The sequence below is a fragment of the Malaclemys terrapin genome, chromosome 1 (assembly GCF_027887155.1).
Source record: "Malaclemys terrapin pileata isolate rMalTer1 chromosome 1, rMalTer1.hap1, whole genome shotgun sequence".
Taxonomy (NCBI): domain Eukaryota; kingdom Metazoa; phylum Chordata; order Testudines; family Emydidae; genus Malaclemys; species Malaclemys terrapin.
Genome location: NC_071505.1, coordinates 48,245,092 through 48,266,632, shown reverse-complemented (window position 1 = coordinate 48,266,632; position 21,541 = coordinate 48,245,092). Strand labels below are relative to the sequence as shown.

Sequence of the window (21,541 nt, the reverse complement as noted above, 5' to 3'; positions counted from 1 at the left end):
ATTTGAGGCCTTTTGTTTCTGTATAACTGCATGCCCGCCTCAACAGCACTTTGCCTGGTTGCTAGGATGACAATCATAAATTCTGCATATAGTTTGGGATTTCCAGATACATTTGCCATGTTTTGAATATAAAGTAAATTCTAGATACATTTCAGAATAGTGTCTGTTGTTGGTACGATGTAAGATAAACTTAATCCAAAACTATTATATGCTGAATTGGTTTTAAAAATAGTTCACTGTAATTGTAATTACTTCTCTTAATTGGAAAATATCATGTATATTTGTCTTGTGCCTTTAAAGTGAAAGAGGAATAAAAAATGTGACCAAATTCAGTGTGAAATATTATGGATTCCCTGAGTAAGCATGGCTTCAGTCTGCTATTTTCAATAATACTGGTTTCAATTTGCAATATTTAGCATTGCAGACAACAAATTACATACTGTACAAAAACATGATCATACATGATTTGTACTTTTAGAATACATTTTTGCCCCCCCTCCCCCAAAAGTCATGAACGTGAACTATTGCAGTAATGGTTAGCCTTTATCATTTTAATTTATATGTATTTTTTGTGTGTTTTATAGCATAACTTGATGTAGGTTACATAGCTGAAGACTGTTAATGCGTCTTCCATATAATATATGTGTGTGCATGCATATATAGGTTACATACCACAGTGAATTCTGTCTATCAGTTAAATCAGCCTCTGTACAGATGACTGGAAGATAGCTAAATGTAATGCCAATTTTTTAAGAAAAGGCTCCAAAAGTGATCCTAGCAATTACAGGCTGGCAAGCCAACTTCACTACCAGGCAAAGTGGTTGAAACTGTAGTAAAGAACAGAATTATTAGCCATGTAGATGAACATGATATGTTGGACAAGAGTCAACACGGCCTTTGTAAAAGGAAATAATGCCTCACCAATCTATTAGAATTATGTGGGGGGGGGTCTCAACAAGCACATGGACAGTGGTGATCCAGTTTTATAGTGTACACCTCTACCTCAATATAACGTGACCCGATATAACACGAATACGGATATAACGCAGTAAAGCAGTGCTCCGGGAGGGGGGGGGGGCGGGCGCTCCGCACTCCGGTGGATCAAAGCAAGTTCAATATAATGCGGTTTCACCTATAGCGTGGTAAGATTTTTTTGGCTCCCGAGGACAGCATTATATCGAGGTAGAGGTGTACTTGGACTTTCAGAAAGCGTCTGACAAAGTCTCGTAAACAGAGTAAGCAGTCATGGGATAAGTGGGATCATGGATTAGTAACTGGTTAAAACATAGGAAACAAAGGCTAGGAATAAATGGTCATTTTTTAGAATGGAGAGAGATAAATTGTGGGATTTCCCCAGTAACTGTATTGGGACCAGTGCTGTTCAGCATATTCATAAATGATCTGGAAAAGGGGGTAAATAGTGAGGTGGCAGAGATTGCAGCCGATACAAAATTACTCAGGAAATCCAAAGCTGATTGCGAAGAGTAACAAAAGGAGCTCAGAAAATTGGGTGACTGGGCAACAAAATGGCAGATGAAAGTAAATGTTGATAAATGCAGAGTAATGCACACTGGAAAACATAATTCCAATTATACATACAAAATGATGGGATCTAAACTAGCTGTTACGATTCAAGAAAGAGACCTTGGAGTCATTGTGGACAGTTCTCTGAAAATATCAGCTTTTTAGACACATGCTACACATTGAGCAAACAGTGCTAGGAACCATTAGGAAAGAGATTGATATTTTCTGTTTTATTATATGCCACTATGTAAATCCGAGGTTGAATACGTTGAATACTGCATGCAGATCTGGTTGCCCCATCTCAAAAAATATATATTTGAATTGGAAAAGGTACAGTGAAAGGCAATAAATGTTATTAGTGGTATGGAACAGCTTCCATGTGAGGAGAGATTAAAATGAGTGCGACTGTTCAGCTCAGAAAAGAGTCAACTAAAAGGTGATATGATAGAGGTCTATACAATTGATGGCATGGAGAAAGTGGATAGGAAAGTGTTATTTACCCCTTCATATAACACAAGACCCAGGGGGTCACCCAATGAAATTAGTAGGCAGTAGGCTTAAAACATATATAAGGAAGTACTACTTCATACAATGCACAGTCAACCTGTGGAATTCATTGCCAGGGGATTTTGCAAAGGCCAAAAAAAAAAATTAAATTTAGTTCCTGGAGAGTAGGTTCCCCCAAAGGCTATTAGCAAACCCCATGCTCTGTGTATCCCTAAACCTCTGACTGCCAAAAGGTAGGACTGGATGACAGGAGATGGATCACTCGATAATTGCCCTATTCTATTCATTCCTATGAAGCATATCACACCATCTGCTAGACAGCATAGTGGGCTAAATGGACCATTGGTCTGACCTACTATGCCCATTCTTATGTTCTTAATTCTTAAAATGAGAGAGCCAGATTAGTAGTTTACTTCCTAGTCTTTTATAAACACTTCTGTGTTTGTGACCTGTCCTGAGTGACAAACTAGCAATCGTCTAAGGGGACTTAGATCCCCAATTCCCACTGCAAGTTAATGAGTGATTATGTGAATCTGAATTCTGACTGTCCAGAGGATAGAAGGATCTCTGAACGTTATTAATTTATTTTGCATTCTGGTAGTCCCCGCAGTGTGTGAGGCACTGCCTACTAATAATACTGGTCACCCCAATTTCAAGGGTGACATCAACAATCACAGTTTGTACTAATGGGGCTTTGCATGGCTCAGTAAACCAATTTGGGAAGAACAACATTTGCCGGACTGTCCACAGAGCCATTTGCTTGCCAGTGTTAATTGAGTTGCATGTTGTTTCCATGCCTGGCCCTGTGCTTCGAGCTGCACAATGTGGTTCTCCTCAAAGTTGTGGACACTCACACTTATTGTGTGCTACCATCTGATGTGGTCAGATGCCAGTTTATCAAAGATCGAATCAGAAATATTCATCTTGTGCAGATTTTGTTTGAGTGTCTTTGAAGTGTTTTATCTGCTCTTCAGAGTTACGGTTGCTGGAGCGTAATTCAGAATATAGAATTTGTTTTGCTAGATGATTCTCAGGCATACAAATTAAATGACCAGTTCATCTCAGTTGGGTGCAAATCAAGTGAGCCTCAATACCAACCAAACTATCTTTTGCCAAGACTTCCCTGTTGGACAGCTGGTCCTACCATTTGATGCCCAGCAGTCATCATAAGTATTGCAATTGGAAACTGTCAAGGTTTTTAATGTGCCATTAATAACAGATCCATGTTTCACCCTGTAGAGCAATGTCATTAGGACAACAGCATTATACACTTAGATTTTTGTCTGTTTTACAGAGATTCCATGTTGCTTTCTGATTCAGTGATAAAGGAAACCATATTGTGGCACTGGATTTCTTTATTTGCATATCCACTTTGTGATTGATTGTCATATGATAGTTTAACATGCTGCTGAGATTACTAAACTGTCTGACGACTTGGAGCATGGTACCTTCCAGACTTGTATATGGATCTTGATAAGGTCATTGAGGAGCTGGCTAGTACATAGTTTTTATTTGAGTGATGGTAAGGCCAAAGTTCTGAGCTGCCACAGCAAAGCAGTTTGTAAGGTCGTGTAGTGCTGCTTCAGAATGTGCTACGAAGTCACAATCATTGGGGTAGAGTAGTTCCTGGATCAATGCTTCGATCACCTTGGTATTCACATGTAGATGATAGAGATTAAAGAGCTTACCAGTGTGAAAGCGGATAAAGACTCCATTTGAAGAGTCTTGGAGTGTTCCTCGAGTATATTACAGTGAAGAATAAACCAAAAAAGCTAGGAGCAAGGACATATCCTTGCTTCGCCCCATTTGTGATTGGAAATGGGTTTGTTAGATCACCATCAACATTAACTCTTCTAAATGTGGTTTGTGGCATTGCCAAATGATCATGAAATTTTATCCGGACATCCAAATTTAGAGAGCAGTTGCCAGAGGGCAGTGCATTTGACCATGTTGAAAGCTTTGGTTAGATCAAGAAACTCAATGTGCAAAGGTTGATGCTGTTTGCAACATTTTTCCTATCTGAGGCACTGCTTACGCATACTGGAAGACAAGGTGCCTACCCTGAAGAGCTTGCAATCTATAAAGATTGGATGTCCTCTGGTCTTCTAGGAAAGTCTATGGGTGCCCAGGCCCCCTCTGTGTCTTTGACTACTCTATTATTAATGCTCATGTTCATTAAGGCTGTACTGGTGTGGTGTGTTTTTTTGTGATTTCCAATTAAGTTCCAGGTTTTATTATGTGTGTTTGAGATTATATAAAACTATAGAAACAGCCCGCTTAGAGTAGCAAAATATGAGGTGTAGCACAATGTTGATCACTATTTGTGTGGGTATATGTAGGCAAGTGAGAGCAGGCTGTTGTTGTATCTTCAGATATCAACAGGACTTGAAATATCTATTTGTCTGAGACCATAGACAACTAATCTATTTGCTTGTAAAATTTGTGATGGTGTCTGTAGTCATCTGCAGAGCAAGTAATATGTTTAAAATAAAATCTGACTGTTATTAGAGGTACACTGTAGGATCAAATTTAGCTCAAACTTTAGCCTATGTAAAAATAAACTTTTTAAAAGGCAAGGTCTCATAAAAATGCTTGCATAAAATAATAAAATCTAATGAATTAAAAAAAGAAACCCCCCCAACAAATTATCATTCCTCTCCAGTGTTTGCAACCCAGACATTTCAGCAGTTTGCTAATACATGAGAAGTCAAATGTAAAATTGATGGGAAACAGCCTATACACAAAAGGGAAGCTGACTATTCCATTTTAATTTTCTAAGGCAACTGAATTGCAAAAAGTATACAACATAAATTGTGAAAAGTGAATTAGATATTAAAGGCTCTTTCAGGTTTAATAAGTGAATTTGCTTCAGAAAAATATTATTAGAGTATTTAGTTTTAAAGAATAATTCTTAACCTGATAATGTATCTCTTTAAAATTAGTATCAATATAATTACTAAAAAAATGAGAAGTTATTTTCACGTTCAGGAAAATATAGCCTTAATAGGTGTTAAGACTATAATGGGATTTAAAAAAATTAAAAAGCTATAATATTTGAATAGGGCTTTAACTCCAGCCTGCCTGTTGACCAACACTGGGACTACTTTTAACTCAGAATGTGCATTGCTATAACAGAAAAATTTTATATTTTCCCCCTGACTGGTACATGTTGCTCAACTTACAAATATGTTATATGTGGAATGCCACATACGCTACTAAATTACTCTCTGGGAGGACTGTATGTGGCAATCTTCCATTGTTTGCTTGATAATGGGCACTATAGGCCAGGTTGCAAAACAGTCTAAACCAGGGGTCTCAAAAGTCCAGGCGTGCGGGCCATCTGCGGCTCGAGAACCTCTCCACTGTGGCCTGTGGAGGAGAGAGGAATGCATACACGCTGCCACCCCCCACAGCTCCCATTGGCTGGGGGAGACGGACAGAGATACCATCACTAGTCACCGGGCAGAGTCAACCATGGAGGCAGCATCATTAGTTGCCAGGCAGAGTCAGCTGTGGAGGCAGCATCACTTTTTTTTTACAATGAATATAAACAAGTCAAAATACTGAACACAACTCTCTGATGCACAACTTGCTGCAATCCTGAAGGTTTCAACTGCTCAGTCACTGAGGCCAAACATCAACAAACAAGAACTGAAGCATTGCCAGATGTCTGGCAAGCGAAGAATTGTATAAAGTTGAATGACAGTTTTATTATTTCTAAGAAATTCAAAATAAAAAATACAATATAAACGTTTTCTTTTCTGAACACCATTTTCAGTGACATTATTGGCCCGCTGGGAGGTTTTGAGGACTTGCACTGGCCCTAAGGTAAATTGAGTTTAAGAGCCCGGTCTAAACTATACTTTCTTGTTATCCCGTAATATTCTCCATTTGATCTTAAAAATGTCCATGCTTGGTCCCTGTGTATGTGGGGGTGTTTCTTGAGTGGGTGGGTGTGTTAATTTTTTGGGAAGTTAGAGTAAAATCTGTTGAGTAATTGCTAAATTATTTAAGGCTGACAAAATACTTCCAATATTTGAAATAAATTATCACTTTTTCACAAAAATTACTCAAATTGGCTGACCTTTGAAATTTTCATTCATATGTTTCTGACTAAGTTTTGGTAGGAGATAGGAATTGTCTGGATAACAGTTTTGATAAGTGACTGTAAAATCATTTCTCAGTCTTGGTTAACATCATAATGGACTTTAATATTGAAGATATATCTAAAAAAATTTCTGGAACCTAATGATCCTTACCCAATTTGTAGCATACAATGTATATTTTCTCTGCCCAGATTTTGCTGGGATAAGTTTCATAATGTAGTTTTATATATGTCTCTGAAAAATCCTTGACATAACCCACTAAAAATCCCTCTTCCCCTACTTTATTGGGAACAAGAGAAAATAATGTGGGTGGAAAAAATTACAGATCCTACCAAATTTTTTACTGCATTCTGTCCTCTGTAAGTTCTAATCAACTGGTAAAACATGGATTTTATTGAACTATATAAAATAGCCTTAGTCAAGCATGACTCATCATTAAATACATTTTAAACCCAGAATGTGATGTGTGAAATATTGTAAATATATAATTCGGACTACAATACATTAATGGACAATGTTCATTTTGCTTGAATTTCCAAAGAACGTGTATCAAAGGGGTAGCCGTGTTAGTCGGGATCTGTAAAAGCAGCAAAGAGTCCTGTGGCACCTTTATAGACTAACAGACGTATTGGAGCATGAGCTTTCATGGGTGAATACCCACTTCTTCGGATGCAAAGAATGTGGTTAGTGATAGTAGAGGATTTGGGGCCAGTCTGTCATGGATTGAGGGTCTGAACACTGAGTCTCCCGTAGAAGTTTCATTATGTATTAGGTATACTGGATGGTGATGGTGATGACAGGGGTGCAGATTTAAGGCTTTATGAGTGATTCTAAAGTAGACTTCCATATTTCCAGATTTATATAGTTTCACTAGTTAGCATTTCCTGGCTTTTTGGTGTGTAATTACAGTGTTCTTATAAAATATCATTTGCCCCTCCCTCAAAAGTTCTTAATATAATTGGTAAAGTCTTTCATGTTATCTTTATAACATCTTTATATCCCTGAGTCTGTCTTAAGAAAGATTTTTGTCTGGGAAAAGTCTTTGCAATTGATCTTTACACTAACTCCTTCACAATGCCTCAAGCAACATGCACCCATAATCTGAAAAAGTTATTAGGTCCTCTTACATATACAGTGGTAGTCTTAATTGTAGCCAGATTTAGTAAGGTGTGTCGTACTGGAGCAAGACTTGGAAGTGTGAAACTAATGTGAATTTTCATCTTTAAAAGATTACAACTATTGGAACCTAAGGAGATGTGAAAAAGATAAAATAAAATAATTTTTAATATCCTTTATTTATTTAAAGTTGTTTGAATAATTAAAATAGAAATAATAAAATTATCCTGTCTCTACTTTGCTTTGTCTTGCCTTTCAGTCCCTCTTAATCTGCCTACAATTTCCTCCTTCCCTGCTCATCTTTTGGTTCTTCTCTGCCAGGCAGGAATGCTGTTATTGCGGCTTCCGCAGACTTGTGTCCAGCATTGCAGTTTGTTTATCTACAGCCCTTATTATTGGTGCTCTGGTCCCTGATCATCTGATAGATGGTCATAGAACAGATCAGACATATTGAAAAGGTGGATCAGTTGCTTGGGCAGCCCTTCCCATAACATGGGCAAAGGTCAAATACAGTAGTCTGCTCTGCCTCATAAAATGCTGACCAGGAGTCAGAAACTAAATTTTTGGTAATATAAAAACAACATTTGAATGTTTTGGTGATGCAGATAATATTCTTTAAAAGGCATTTTATGCAAATTTTGGAAGAAATAAGGGATAGGATATTGAGCATAAACAAGGTAGATGCAGAATAATGGTTACCATAGTTGCATGGGGGTGGAGAGGAGAGAGAGTTCTCACCATAACCACAATCCTTCCATTTGCTATATACCCAATCCCTGCCTTCCTCTACTTCCCACAGCTCACTTTATTTGGGTCCTCCAGCATTTTGAAACAGAAATAATACTTTACACCAATCACATTGCTTTAAAATGGTTATTAAGCTTGCTTGCTTATTTATTTATTTATTTATTTTTGATAATATTCTGCCATTTAAAAATTAATCACATACATTTGTCATATGAAGAAATGGTATCGAAGCTACGCTACCAAATAGCTGACGATTCGTAAATGCACAATAATTTATTTTATAAAAATACTTTAACTTGCTGCTTGTGTTTAATCCTTTTCTATGAGTGCATTCTTCTTGCTCCCCTTTTATCTCACTCTCAACTCAGCCTTGTGTGTGCGTGTGCACATGTGGAGATATATATAAAATCACACATACATACATAGACACACACACTGTACATACAATCATCTTTCCCATCTTTCTTAGTAGTTTCTGTTTCCGTTATAAGTCATGGTTCCAGCACTGTTACAGTCTGTCTTCTTTCCCCTCATTTGCTAGCTTTTTTTTTTTTTTTCTTCACTTTTTCTGGACACTTCTTTTTGCTTCCTCCCTACTAGCTCCTGCTGCTTTCTCTCCCTTGATCACTGGAAAGTTTTTGTGCCTCCCTCTGCCTCTCTTCCGCATCCCCTTCTCTACTGTTGAGAGTTTGAAAGTCTTTTTAGTTTCACTTTTTCACTGCTTGCGTGCAAAGGTATGCCGTGATGGGCAGGGAGTAGAGAAAGAGTGACTGGCATTTTTTTTAAAACAAATGCTACAATGTAAGGCTGTACGGGTCGACTTTGGCCTTCATGGTATTTTATATCAAAATCTAGCTTGGAAATCTTGTGCTGCTCAAAGTTTTTATTATAACTGTTTAGACTATCGAGGATTAGAGAACAGTGCATTAACAGTTTTATGAAAAAGGTTACTATGCATTCATAGAGCCTTGTGACAGTTTGTTTTTCTGGATGTCTCAGCTCCAGAAAAGTTAGCATTGCCAACTTTCTAATTGCAGAAAACTGAATACCCTTGCCCCCCCCCCCCTGCACTGTCCCTTCTCTGAAGCCCCGCCCCCTGCTCACTCCATCCCCCCTTCCTCCATCGCTCGCTGTCCCCATCCTCACTCGCTCATTTTCACCAGGTTGGGTTGGGGTGCAGGAGGGGTGAGGACTCCGGCTGGGGGTATGGGCTGAGGGGTTCAGAGTATGGGAGGGGGCTCCGGGACTGGAACAGGGGGTTGGGGTGCGGGCTCCTGGTGGCGCTGACCTCCGGCAGCTCCCAAGAAGTGGCAACATGTTCCTCTGGCTTCTAGGTGGAGGGGGAGCCAGGGGGCTCCGTGTGCCACCCCTGCCTGCAGGTGTTGCCCCTGCAGCTCGCATTGGCCACGCTTCCTGGAGCTGGCGCTTGGGGTGGCGCCTGTGGGCAGGGGCAGCATGCGGAGTCCCCCGACCGCCCTTCTACCTAGGAGCCGGAGGGACATGCCAGCTACTTCCCGGGAGCCCTGTGAAGCTGGGCATGGAGCCTGCCTGACCAGTTGCGGCTAACTGGACTTTTAGTGGTCCAGTCAGTTGTGCTGACGAGCTGTCAGGGTCCCTTTTCGACTGGGCATTCTGGTCAAAAACCGGATGCCTGGCAACTGTACCTAGAGTCAGGTGATTGATTACATGAGAATTTCAACTTTCATTTAAAAAAAAAAAAAAAAGAGTTTCTAGTCCTCCATGGTTGCTGAGAAAACTTGAAAACATGAACCCTAAAGGTTCAAAACCCAGACAATAAAGGAAATAAAACTATTTTTTAAATCCAGTGTTTTTTAAGCCAGTCTCGTAATTTTGTGGGGGATGGGACTGACTAATATTTTTTTATGCTTGGGGTTTGTAATACTGCAGGGTATAGCAAATGGCAACAGTTTTTGGTCCACAGAAAAGTCATAGTTGAAATTAGACTGTATAACACTGACTAAATACTGGGTGGAGACCTGGAATCCAGAAAAGTGTTGGAAAATTTAAGACAGCAGGAGCAGAATGCAAGCCTTGAGGAACTTGGAAGCAAAAGATTTTGGTAATTATTTCTAGGGAGATGTTCTAGTACTAAGATAATTCATTCTGTTTATAATCAGGGTCCTGTGCGCTCCACAGCATAGTGGGACCAAATATTGTGGCAATAGCTCTGCAATTCTGTAGCAGCATTACTTTATTCTCTTGCTATAAAATATCCTTCATTCCCATCCCCTCAATCCCCATGAAAATATGCCCAGTGGTGGCTTATAGTTTAAAATATTCATTGATGTAAATTCTATTTATGATGATTTTCAAGAATGGGTGATTCATTATGGTCTCCAGGCAGTTGGCTCCACTTCCCAGGGGTTGGCTCCCATTATGTTGCCTAGGCAGCCCAGTTTAGAACTTCCTTGTCCTCATGTGTGCCAGCGTAGGAGGGAAATGGTAGCAGACTTCAACTGCTTAATTCCCCAGCTCTCAGGCCTCAACTGCTGCACTGTTCTCCTAAGTTGCCAGCCACCATTTGTGTCTCCCTCTCCCTGGCTGGTAGCTGGACTCCAGTTGTTGCTCCCCAAGCCTCTTCTGCCTGCTTCTGTGGTTCAGTGCAGGAGTGTGCCTTATAATCCTATTAACTTCTTCTATGGGGAAATCTGCAGAGCAAGAGGCAGTTTAGGTAGGTCATGGCATAAGAGAGAGGCAGAAAACAAAATGTGAAGTGTCTGGCTTCAGCAAAATGAATTCTGTGTTATCTTGGAAAAATACCAAATTATGCAGCTGCAGAATTGTGAAGCGCAGGAGGCTCTGAGTGAGGTGAATGGGGCAAGTCACACCTTTGATAGCTATAGATCCAGGCTCTCTGCAGATTTAGGTAGTGACACTACATCTGTTTACACTTGATTCATATTTTTGAGGTTTTCTCCGCAAACATAAGGACTAGAAACTCAATCCTTTTGTTACAAAGACAAAGGCTGAAATTAGGCAGCACAATGCTCTGGCAAAATCCATGGCCACAGAACACATGGAGCCCTGGTTCTAAGAATCTAGATAGAAAGGAGAGGAGGGCGGGTTTAGGAGAGGAGAAACTGGAGAGCATATTTGAAGGTTTAGTGAATGGGGCTAAAGAAGAGAGAGATTGGTGGGGGAAGCACCAATAATAGTGAGTTGGAAGGAGAAGAGGTTGAAGGATTAGAAATTTAAGATAGGGTTTTGCTGCTGGGCCTGAAATGGAATAGATGTTGGGATGCGGGGAGGTAGAGTGAATAGAGGAGCAAATAAATGAGAAATAGGAGTTCATACATCCCACTAACTCCCAGTCTACCCTGCATGGAGTGGTGGGAGAAGGCATTAAATGGTGAAATTGAAGATGGAGATCATGGGATAGACAGAAGAGAGGACAGTGAACAATGATGAAAGAATGAAGAGGCGCAGGGGCAGGTGCATGGATATGGAAAAGCAAATGGAAGTGAAAATTCGAGAAAGACCTGCAGGAGGCTGTTGTAGGGAAAGTGAAGGTAAAAGGTGCTTGTTAGCAAAGACATGGTAGAAAACAAAGGTTGGTAAAATGGCAGGATTCCAGTGGCAAAGGGAGATGACATGGGGCAGTACGGTAGAATTAGAGGACTGGCTACTATGAAATAGCTTAATGCAAAATAAAGGATGGTGGAATTAATTAAAACTGGCTTGACAAGGCAGCAGTGTAAACGAAATGGCAGAGTATATGAGCCTTGAGTGCTGCAGATGAGAAAGTGTCAAGAAGCTGGAGCTCTGTCCCTCTGGCAGTAGTTGCAGTACGGGGCTGGGGGCTTTTATAATTGGGGCCAAGAAGTGCAAGGAGGAGGGCTGAGATGTCTGGTGCAGCTGCTTAGCCTTTGGAGACAATGGGAAGGAGGCAACAGATTTGGCTTGTTAAGTAGGAGCCTGATTGAGAACTATTATTGGTGATTATCAGAGTGTTTTTGTGGAGATTAGAAGAACAGGAGTACTTGTGGCACCTTAGAGACTAACAAATTTATTAGAGCATAAGCTTTCGTGGACTACAGCCCACTTCTTCGGATGCATATAGAATGGAACATATATTGAGGAGATATATATACACACATACAGAGAGCATAAACAGGTGGGAGTTGTCTTACCAACTCTGAGAGGCCAATTAATTAAGAGAAAATTAATTGTGGAGATTGTGGGGGCTTTTATAACCTCTGTAGGGAGGAAGGCTGTCTGCATGGGATGCAGCTGCTTTCTCTGCTGTGGGTAAAAGGTCTGCACTGGAGCTTGGTCCTGGTGGGTAGGTCAGAGGCAGTGTTTTTAACTGTTTTTTTAGCTCCTGAACTGGATAGGTACAGAAAAAGGAGTTTGACTAGAAAGTTCAGCACTTCAACTTAAAACAGTGTTCCTTGGCTGTGAAATTTTACAGCTGAGTTATAAAATCCTGTAAGCAATGGTTTTGTAATGGAAATTCTGACACGCTTACCATAGTATCACAAATAATGCTACTATAATAAAGGTTTCACTAATGTGTCTGCATTTGTGTTAAGAAAATAATCACTGTTGAAGAGAAGAAAACCAGATGTTTTTTGAAAATGGGAAAGGGTTTATACAAGTCTTACAGCATCTGCCTTCTAAACACACTCCAGCCGAGGTATTTTTCAGAAAAGAATCCATGTTACAAGAAGCCCTTGAGTGAGAATCATTCAAAAGCTGAACATTAGCAGATTTCAAACATTAGCTAGGAATATTTTTAAACATGAGGTCCACTAAATAAGCTGCAGCAGGGCCAAATTAGTTTTACAAATTAAAGGAAAAATCTTCAATTTATAATGACAATAAACTCTCATTTTTATTGCTGAATGCTTTTTATAATGTTATAATAAGACTACTGTAGTCTGTTAGTATGTTAAAGATAAAAAAAAGTATTCTGCTGCCACTCAGTTAATTCCACAAGATAAGGACTTGTGAGTGCCACTGGCCTCAGCTGTATTGAAATTGTGAGCATAATGATTTCATAGAGATTTATATCTTGTTCCATGAACTGCGAGGAGGATCAGAATTTTAACTCGCTGAAAAAAAAAAAGTTGTATTGGTAATTTCATCCCATTATGGCAGTCTGTCCTACCTTCTCAGTGAATGTTCTATTACTCATCTTGCCCTGTGAATTTGTATTTTTGTTTCTCCCCAGTTTTTGTGCCTTGCTGCCCCTGCTCGTCACTGATGTGACATCTTAACCGGTACTGGATCCTTGCCACCAGTTATTTGATTCATATACCAGTGCTGCTCCCAAATTGTTTGGCATTGGTTTCTAGCATCTTGTGCTCTACTTCCTCTCAGGAAACTGAGTGCGTCACTTTTACAGGAAGTTCACAGGACCTGATCAGTCATCCCACGTTCTACAGTCTTATATAGGGGAGTTTACAACTGATAGACAAAAGCTGTTTTACTAATAGGTTAACGTTAGTTTGTGTATCATTTCCATGCAATGAATCTCATGTATGAAAGGATTGCCAGGATGGATGAGCACTGTAATAGTGCAGTCAAATAAGAATTCTTTCTAGATCATTATATTTTTCTCTGGTAGAGTAGAGTAAATCAGAAGTAAGAAAACCTGCTTTCAGATGTGCTGAATATCAGATTGATCAAATCAAAGTTGTATCTGCAGTTAAATGTCCAGTAAATGAATACTCAGAGACATGGCAGATAATTTATTTTTCATGTTTGTTTTCAGTGCTGAAAAATAACATTTTTAAGCATTTGAAACGTATCATGAAACTACATGCATTTTTTGCACTCATTTAATTATATCAGTTTAGAAACAGCTGTATAAGTCAATATAAAAACTGTGTTAACACCAGCTCAAAGATTCTATCTTTTTTTCTTCTTCCCTCACACACTTGTGCTTTCTGCACACAAAGTAAATACGTTTGGCGAGTTTCAGTGCTGCAACTCCAGAACATACCACACAAATAGCTGCAGCCCAAGGGCAGCAGGGACAGCCACCTTTTTACCATTCTGATGCTGACCTGGTGCAGCCCTTGACATAACACAGCCGAGGGAGCTGCTCTGCATTATGATATCCCTACCTGGTCTTGCTGTGCATAGTTCCAAAACCCAAAGTTGCCCTGGAGTCCCCATAGTGCTTTTTGCTATGGAGATCCCCCTCCTACGCCTGCTCTGGGCCCAGGCATATCTGCTGGAATGGCGCTTGAGGGGGCCAATCCAGCTCCCTTATACAGTAACTGTGCTGGGGAATGTCCCTGGTGAAGGGACTCTAGTAGTGTACAGGGGCTGTCGTGGAGGAGAATTCCTTCCAATATGGCAGCATAATAAGTTCAAGAACATTCTGCTTCTCTACCTCCCCATCTCTTGATTCTTCACCTTAGGAAATCCTCTAGTTGTGAGTCTCAAGGACACCTCCCCCTTCCAGTGCTCTCCTCTTCCTTCCTCCCCTGTGACCCACCCTCCCAACTCTCAAAATTGCAACTAGTCCTCTAGAAGAGGAAGACTGGATGTTAAAGCATCATGAATTGCATGATGTATCCTCCTCTCCTTTTCCCATCTATGCCCCAGATTTCCATTTTATGTCTCCCCACTGGAACACAGTGTTGCTGACTTCCAGCCTGATGATCTGTATCAAAGTCAAACTCTGGCCCTGCATAAGAGGAAAGTGTTGTGCTGCTAATAGATCACTGTGCTGTTCCAAGTAACGCCTATTTATTATCATCCGTATGTCTCACAGTGTTAAGCTGACTGCTGACTTACCTTTGGTATTTCCATTGCATTTAAAAATTCTGGGAAATCATTTAGCTATCTCCATATAGCTTTTTACATCTTTTGGATTTTTGTTTTGCTTTTGAGGGGCTTCTTACAATTGTTGTGCTTCTTTTTACCCCAGAAAAACCCAATGGTTCTGTCTGCTTCCTCTTCTGACACTGTCTTCTCCTGAATTGTCAGGTGGCTGCCACTATTTTCTCACATTATCTTGTCTCCTCCACACCTCAGGTATCTTGTTTGAATAATGAAAAAATCAAGTCTCTTTCTGCTGCTTGTGGTTCCTGACCCCTTTGCTTTCCTCTTGTTTCATTTTCATTTCTACTGTACTTTAGCTGCATCTTTCTCTGTCCTCTGATACATAAGAGACAAAAAGAAAAGCAGGGAGAAAATTGGTGCAGCAAAGGTGTCAGAAACACAGAACAGAGGATCTACCCCCCCCCGTTTTAAAAATTTGCACTGTTCTGTTTCCATTTCCCCTGCTCTCGAGGATATTTCCTTTTCTCTGCCTTTACTCGTTCTATTTTTGCACTACTTAGCTCTTTCTGAATCTTATTGCTAAGTCTGAGACATTAAGTGTTGGCTAATACATAGCATTATAGAACTGAGGAAAATTAAAATTGGAAACTGGGTCAAATTCACCCCCAAAGTGTAACTCTGTTGAAGTCCACTACTGACATGAGAAACAACTTTAGGGGTCTAAGTCTAGTATGAGTAGCAATGGCAATGCAATCTTAGAAATCAAGGGAGGTACAAATTTTAAAGGAGCTCCTGAATTTTTGCTTTGTTGGCAGTTTTTTGAAAGTGTGTGTGCATGTGTGTGTTTGTGAAGCCCCAGTCGTATGAAAGTTAAATATACAAGTCACACTGTGAATAAGCCTGATGATCATTTCTGCGGGGTGGGGGGCGTGAATGGCAGGAGTGGGGAGAATACTGACAACCCTGTGGAATGGCATTAGCCTCCCTTTATTATCTCCGCAGTCAGTCCTGGCAGAGGATGGAAATGGCTATTTTCCAACTAATTTTTGAACTGTGGTATTTTTTGTTTTATTTTTTTGTTTGATTGGCTTGTGTGTAGGGTGGCTTTCACACAGGGTCTAGCTGATGGAATTACTGACGAGAATGAGAAACTCTGCACTCTCTTTGGGTGAGGTCATTTAGTCCTGTTTTGTATATCCTGTAGTGCAGCTTAGTAGGTGACAACCAGCAGCCAGTATCCTGTCTTTGGTGTCCTCTGTTTAAACACTGTTTTGAGATCCTCCAGGTAGACTAGTGGGGAGCATCAAAATTGTTCTAACTATGTGGTTTAGTATGTCTAAATCTCATTGGACACCAGTGTGTGTTTATGTAGTGGTATGACCATGTGTTGTAATATGTACTAATTACATGATTGCTGTAATTGTCATTCCAATTGCGCAGTTTACTTTTTGGCACCTAGAGGTACACTTGCCTTCTTTATAAAGTATAAATCTAGAAGCATAGCTCTGTTTCTCAGTGAAACAGTTGATCATATTGGTGTGTTAGGATCTTACATTAAGCATAAATTCTAGAATTTTCCTGTATACTTTTTGGGGTAAGTCTCTTTTAATCTATTACAAATATATTCTCAATATTTGACTTAGAGCAGTGGTTCTCAACCGGGGGGCCGCAACCAGGTTGCAGGAGGTCTGCCAAGCAGGGCAGCATTAGACTCGCTGGGGCCCCGGGCAGAAAGCCGAAGCCCCACCACATTGGGCTGAAGCCCAGGTCCCTGAGCCTTGCCACCCGGGGCTGGGGCTGAAGCTGAAGCCTGAGCAACTTAGCTTCAAGGGAAGCTCTGTGGCGTGGGGCCCCAGGCAGTTGCCCTGCTTGCTACCCCTTAATGCCAGCCCTGGGTTTTATATGCAGAAAACCTGTTGTTGTGGCACAGGTGGGCCATGGAGTTTTTATAGCATGTTGGTGAGGGCCTCAGAAAGAAAAAGGTTGACAACCCCTGACTTACAGAATTTTCAGTAGTGCAAAAACTCACAGAAGAGCTTAATTTCTGTGATTGGTGCATTATTTTGATCTATCATATGTGTACCCTCAAGCTCAGGGATGGGCAAACTTTTTGGCCTGAGGGCCACATCTGGGTACAGAAATTGTATGGCGGGCCATGAATGCTCACGAAATTGGGGGTACTGGCGGGAAGGGGTGAGGGCTCTGGCTGGGGATGAGGGCTCTGGGGTGGGCCCAGAAATGAAGAGTTCAGGGTGCTGGAGGGAGCTCTGGGTTGGGATGCAGGGGGTGAGGGCTCTGGGGTTGGGCTGGGGATGAAGGGTTTGGGGTGCAGAAGGGAGCTCCAGGCTGGGACCGAGGGGTTTGGAGGGCGGGAGGAGGATCAGGGCTGGGGCAGGGGGTTGGGGCATGGGGGGGGGGTGAGGGCTCTGGCTGGGGGTGCGGGCTCTGGGGTGGGATCGAGGGGTTCAGAGGGTGGGAGGGGGATCAGTGCAAATTCCAGAAGTGAGCACATTTCTTCCTAGACTGTTCTGGCTTTGTCTGGTTTTCCTGACAAACTTACGTATTGTGGCTCAGAGAGGGAAAGCCAGTTTCTTACTGTAAATAACTTGAGGCCTGGCCATTTAGGGCCTTGTAGCAACCGTGTGTGTGTGTGTTTCTATAAATGGATTGACAGTTGCTGTGTGCAAACCAGAGATGCACTATGTCTTCAAAGGTCTTCACTGCGCTGGAGGTTGCTAGCTACTTTATGCTCTGTTGAGAGCTTCCAAATTGCCTTTAAAGTTAATCCCAGGTAGCAGCATAGTGTGGTTTAGCCTAAACATCACACAAATGTGGATGATGGTGGCATGATTAGCATTTGAGAAGGAATGAGAAACCTCTTGGCCAGTTGAAGGTAATGAAAGGGCAGGAAAATATCCTAATGTTAGAATATTAAGACATGGACAATTTTTTAAAAAATTGAATAGAATAATTCAGCAAAAGTTCATAACTTGTTATTTTTAATGAAAAAATTGAATAGGCATTTCTTAGATGGTGACTCCTTCAACATTTGAAACTCCATTTGAAGAAAGAGGATTAATAAATGGAATATTTAACATTATTTCAGTGGGAATGCTGGTCAACTGTATGAATTTGTAGTTCTCAACCTTTTCCATGGAATTTATAACGGCTTTCTTTTGGATATATCAAAGAATCATTTGAACAAGTTCCTGCTGCCCTTCAAAAGAGGTGCAGGATCCTGCAGTACTTCCAGAGGAAGTGCTATAGGTATGCATACACATATTTGAGAATACCTCTGGCATCTGAAGAACTGGTTGCAAGTGATTGAGGAAATAAAGTTCCACAAAAGGTTGGAAATGGGATGGGAACCAGGGTAGATCAATTTCAAAATGATTTAAATAATTGATTTTAATCATGATTTAAATCAGCAACCAGGAAACCTGGATTTAAATTGTCAATTTTAGTCGTGTTTTACATTTGCACTTTTTAGTTATAGCTCTTAAGAAAGATAATGATTGGAATAATTTGGTATTACCCTGTATCAATACACATTTATTTAATCAATTGGATATCTTAACACACATTTATTCAGATTCTTAATTTTTATGGTTTTTATTATGTTAGAAAATGGTGACTAGCACATTTCTTATTTACTAGATTTTTTTGTTTTTTACTCATGATTTGGGTTAGACTGCATTTGGATGGAAATTTGAATTCAATTAAAATGCACAAAACAGTTTTTTAAATTTGTTTTCATTAGCTAAATGAAACTACCTTAAATGTGCTAGATATATAAGGGAAAAATCAAGTTTTTATTAAGACATGTTTTGCATATCAAACAAACTGATTTATTAAAACAAAGGAAGCATTATCTATAGTTAGTAAATTGAATGGTCACCATGTCCATTAAGACTTCAGAACTAGTAGATCTCATTCTCTCACACCTAGTTTTGATTCATAGATTGGAAGAGGAAAACAAGCCCAACTCTGTTGGTTTCTCAACTTTGAATGAGCTAGTCATTGAACTGAACTGCAGTTAATGTTCTCCCTGCACCTACAGAAGAGAATACTTCTGTCAAAAGCTAGTTTAACACTTCAACAGACTCTGATTCTGGATGGTTAGCCAGTGACTTCTACCAGTTCAGTGGTTTGACTTTCTTTAAAATTTCAAGTACCCAGCGAGTACTTGTACTGCTTGATATTGTTTTTTATATTTAATTTAAATTATTGTCATAGATTATAATAAGCTTAGGTCTTAACATAGGTTGTCAATTTCAGATTTAATTGTAAGTGGGTTTATTTTTAAAAAGAAAAATGTATTTAATGTAAATAAAATTTGATTTTTAAATTATTTTTTTAAATATTTTATCCAGCTTGATGGGAACAGCTTTTTGACACCTTTTCACCTCTCAAATTTGCACACAATTGCCAAAGGCTGGTCTCCCTCTCCCTAGGTTGAAAACTGATGTTATAAAATTTATTTTTCCACTCCTATTATGTTTGGTGTTCTGTGGATGTGTTTTCTGACACATTCTAACAAACTGTTCTCAGTGTGGGTCTTGTAAAACTTCTACCAGCAATTTCACTGAAGTATTTTCTTTACAAAGAAATCCTGTTTCATAGTAATATATTGTATTCATTTTGAAGATGCTTCTTGTAAAACATGAAGACATTTCTAAAAAAAAATGGTTGATGCTGTTAGTTGGTACTTTGTTTTCCTTCTAAAGTCAGTATGGTATAAAAAATTCAGTGTGAAAAATTGATTTTAAAAGATAGATTGTACCTTGATGGTACCTTATTATTTAGTTAATGTATGCTTTCTTTGATACAGAAGGTGCAGTATATGCTATTTATTTCCTAGAAAATATTCAAAAATAATTGCTGACAAAAGCCACTTCACAGGTTGACTCAAAGGGTTCATCTTGTAACCTGAATGTTAATATTCTAGATAGCTATGCAGAGCTACCTATTGATGTAGTTTGAAGATTCATGTAGAGGCTAGTCAGGATTTTAGTTTGAAAGGGAGGGGGGAAGAAGGAGGGGAAACTACTGAGGTCTTTGAGTCCTACAAGCTTTACTAAAATGATATGTTCATGGAAGGTATGAACACACTCAATTTGTAATTTTTAAAATATAAGCTTTTGTGCAACAATCATTTTGAAATGTTGCCTTTTACATCAGGATTTTCTTAGAAGCAGTTGTATAGTCATCTTAGTTTTACTTTAAATTAGGGTGACCAGATAGCAAGTGTGAAAAATCGGGACAGAGTGGGGGGTAATAGGCACCCATGTAAGAAAACCCCCCAAATATCGGGACTGTCCCTATAAAATCGGGACATCTGGTCACCCTACTTTAAATAGAGACAATTACAGTTGTGGTTTTTTGTTTTTTTGTTTTTTTTTTAATAACCCATGGTTAGTTGCAATGTGTTTTTTCTCAAGACAAGATCTGTGTCATGAAGACGGGCAGGCTAGAAACTAGGGGTCTGACTTTTCACTGCTTTGCTGTTTGTCTCATCATTTCAGCCTGTGCACAGTGGGTGTAAACAGTTACCATACAAAGCAGTGGAGAGCCAGTCCTTTGCTGTTACTGGACCAAAGCAGGACCTTCCTATCTCCTAAAAGATGATTACTCCACATGCTGTATTTAAAATAGGGAGAAAAACAAGTGACAAGTACATTTTTAAATTGCAATAGTCCTTCATATTTTCTCAGTGTATCCAAGTTACATTTTTTTACATTATTTCAAAAATGTGGCTCTAATGAGTATTGTGATGCCATGTCCTGAATCACCACATAGTGTTGGATCTTCTTTCTGGATAATAATCCGATGACTCAGGTAATAAACTGGAGGACTTTTCCTTAGATGGGCTGCTTGGTAAACTCCACATTGTGTTGTCAGCCTTAGAGTTGTTTTCAAATGTAAGTAGGCTGCTAATGAGCGGTCTCAGGTTTTCTTCCTCCTGATGTTGTTGTCATTTGACTCCCTTCAGCTCTGAGGAATTTTGTGTACTCTACATATATATTAGTTAAAGAGTTTGTGTAAAACTTTTTTTTCCCCCCAAATGTCTTTACACAGATCTTTTTATGCTAAAAAAGGGAATTTCCCCATGTTTGCATATATTTTCTCTTTAGATGAGTAAAGGTTTAGTCACAGGTACAGTAAATGCATATTTATAGTTTTCTAAATCTATCCAAATCATTAAAAAAGTCATATTCTTTATGTGTATAGGGATATGTGTTTATATGTATATTCAAGTAAGCCTTTTTTGTGACCTTGACAACTGGCTTGCATTCAGAATCGGAATAAGAATGCAAATAATCACTTCAAAATTATCAAAAGCATAGTAAATGTTCAAATACTGGAATACTTTGTTACCATTTACTCACCTTACAGTTAAATTATTATATAAAGTTGGTTAAATAACAGCAGTTACTGTATTAAGGCCCACTTTGTAAAGAGACTCATGACAGGGCAGCAGTGAAACACGCTAATAGATTATATGTTATAGCAATATATTGCCTTTTTATTGCTTTTCCACAGGCAGCAGATTCATGTATAGTTATTGCTAGCTACATTATCGGCTAGCTTTCTATCAAGAGATTCACTCTATTGAATCATTAATCCAGTATTTATCATTCTTATTGAAAATTCACTAGAGTTAGCACTGTATAAAATATTGATCTAAATTTACTGGTTTTGCTATACATTGAAAACATTTTAACCTAAAAAGCATAGTATTTCTTAGGACATTTGAAACTATTCATTGAGGATATTTAAAA

The 21,541-nt window shown here is 39.4% G+C and overlaps 1 protein-coding gene across 2 annotated transcripts in view; it reads left to right on the top strand.

The window, feature by feature from the left end:
- Positions 1 to 21,541, top strand: part of MDFIC (MyoD family inhibitor domain containing) — a 115,646-nt gene that overhangs the window by 19,785 nt on the left and 74,320 nt on the right. The window lies entirely within an intron of this gene.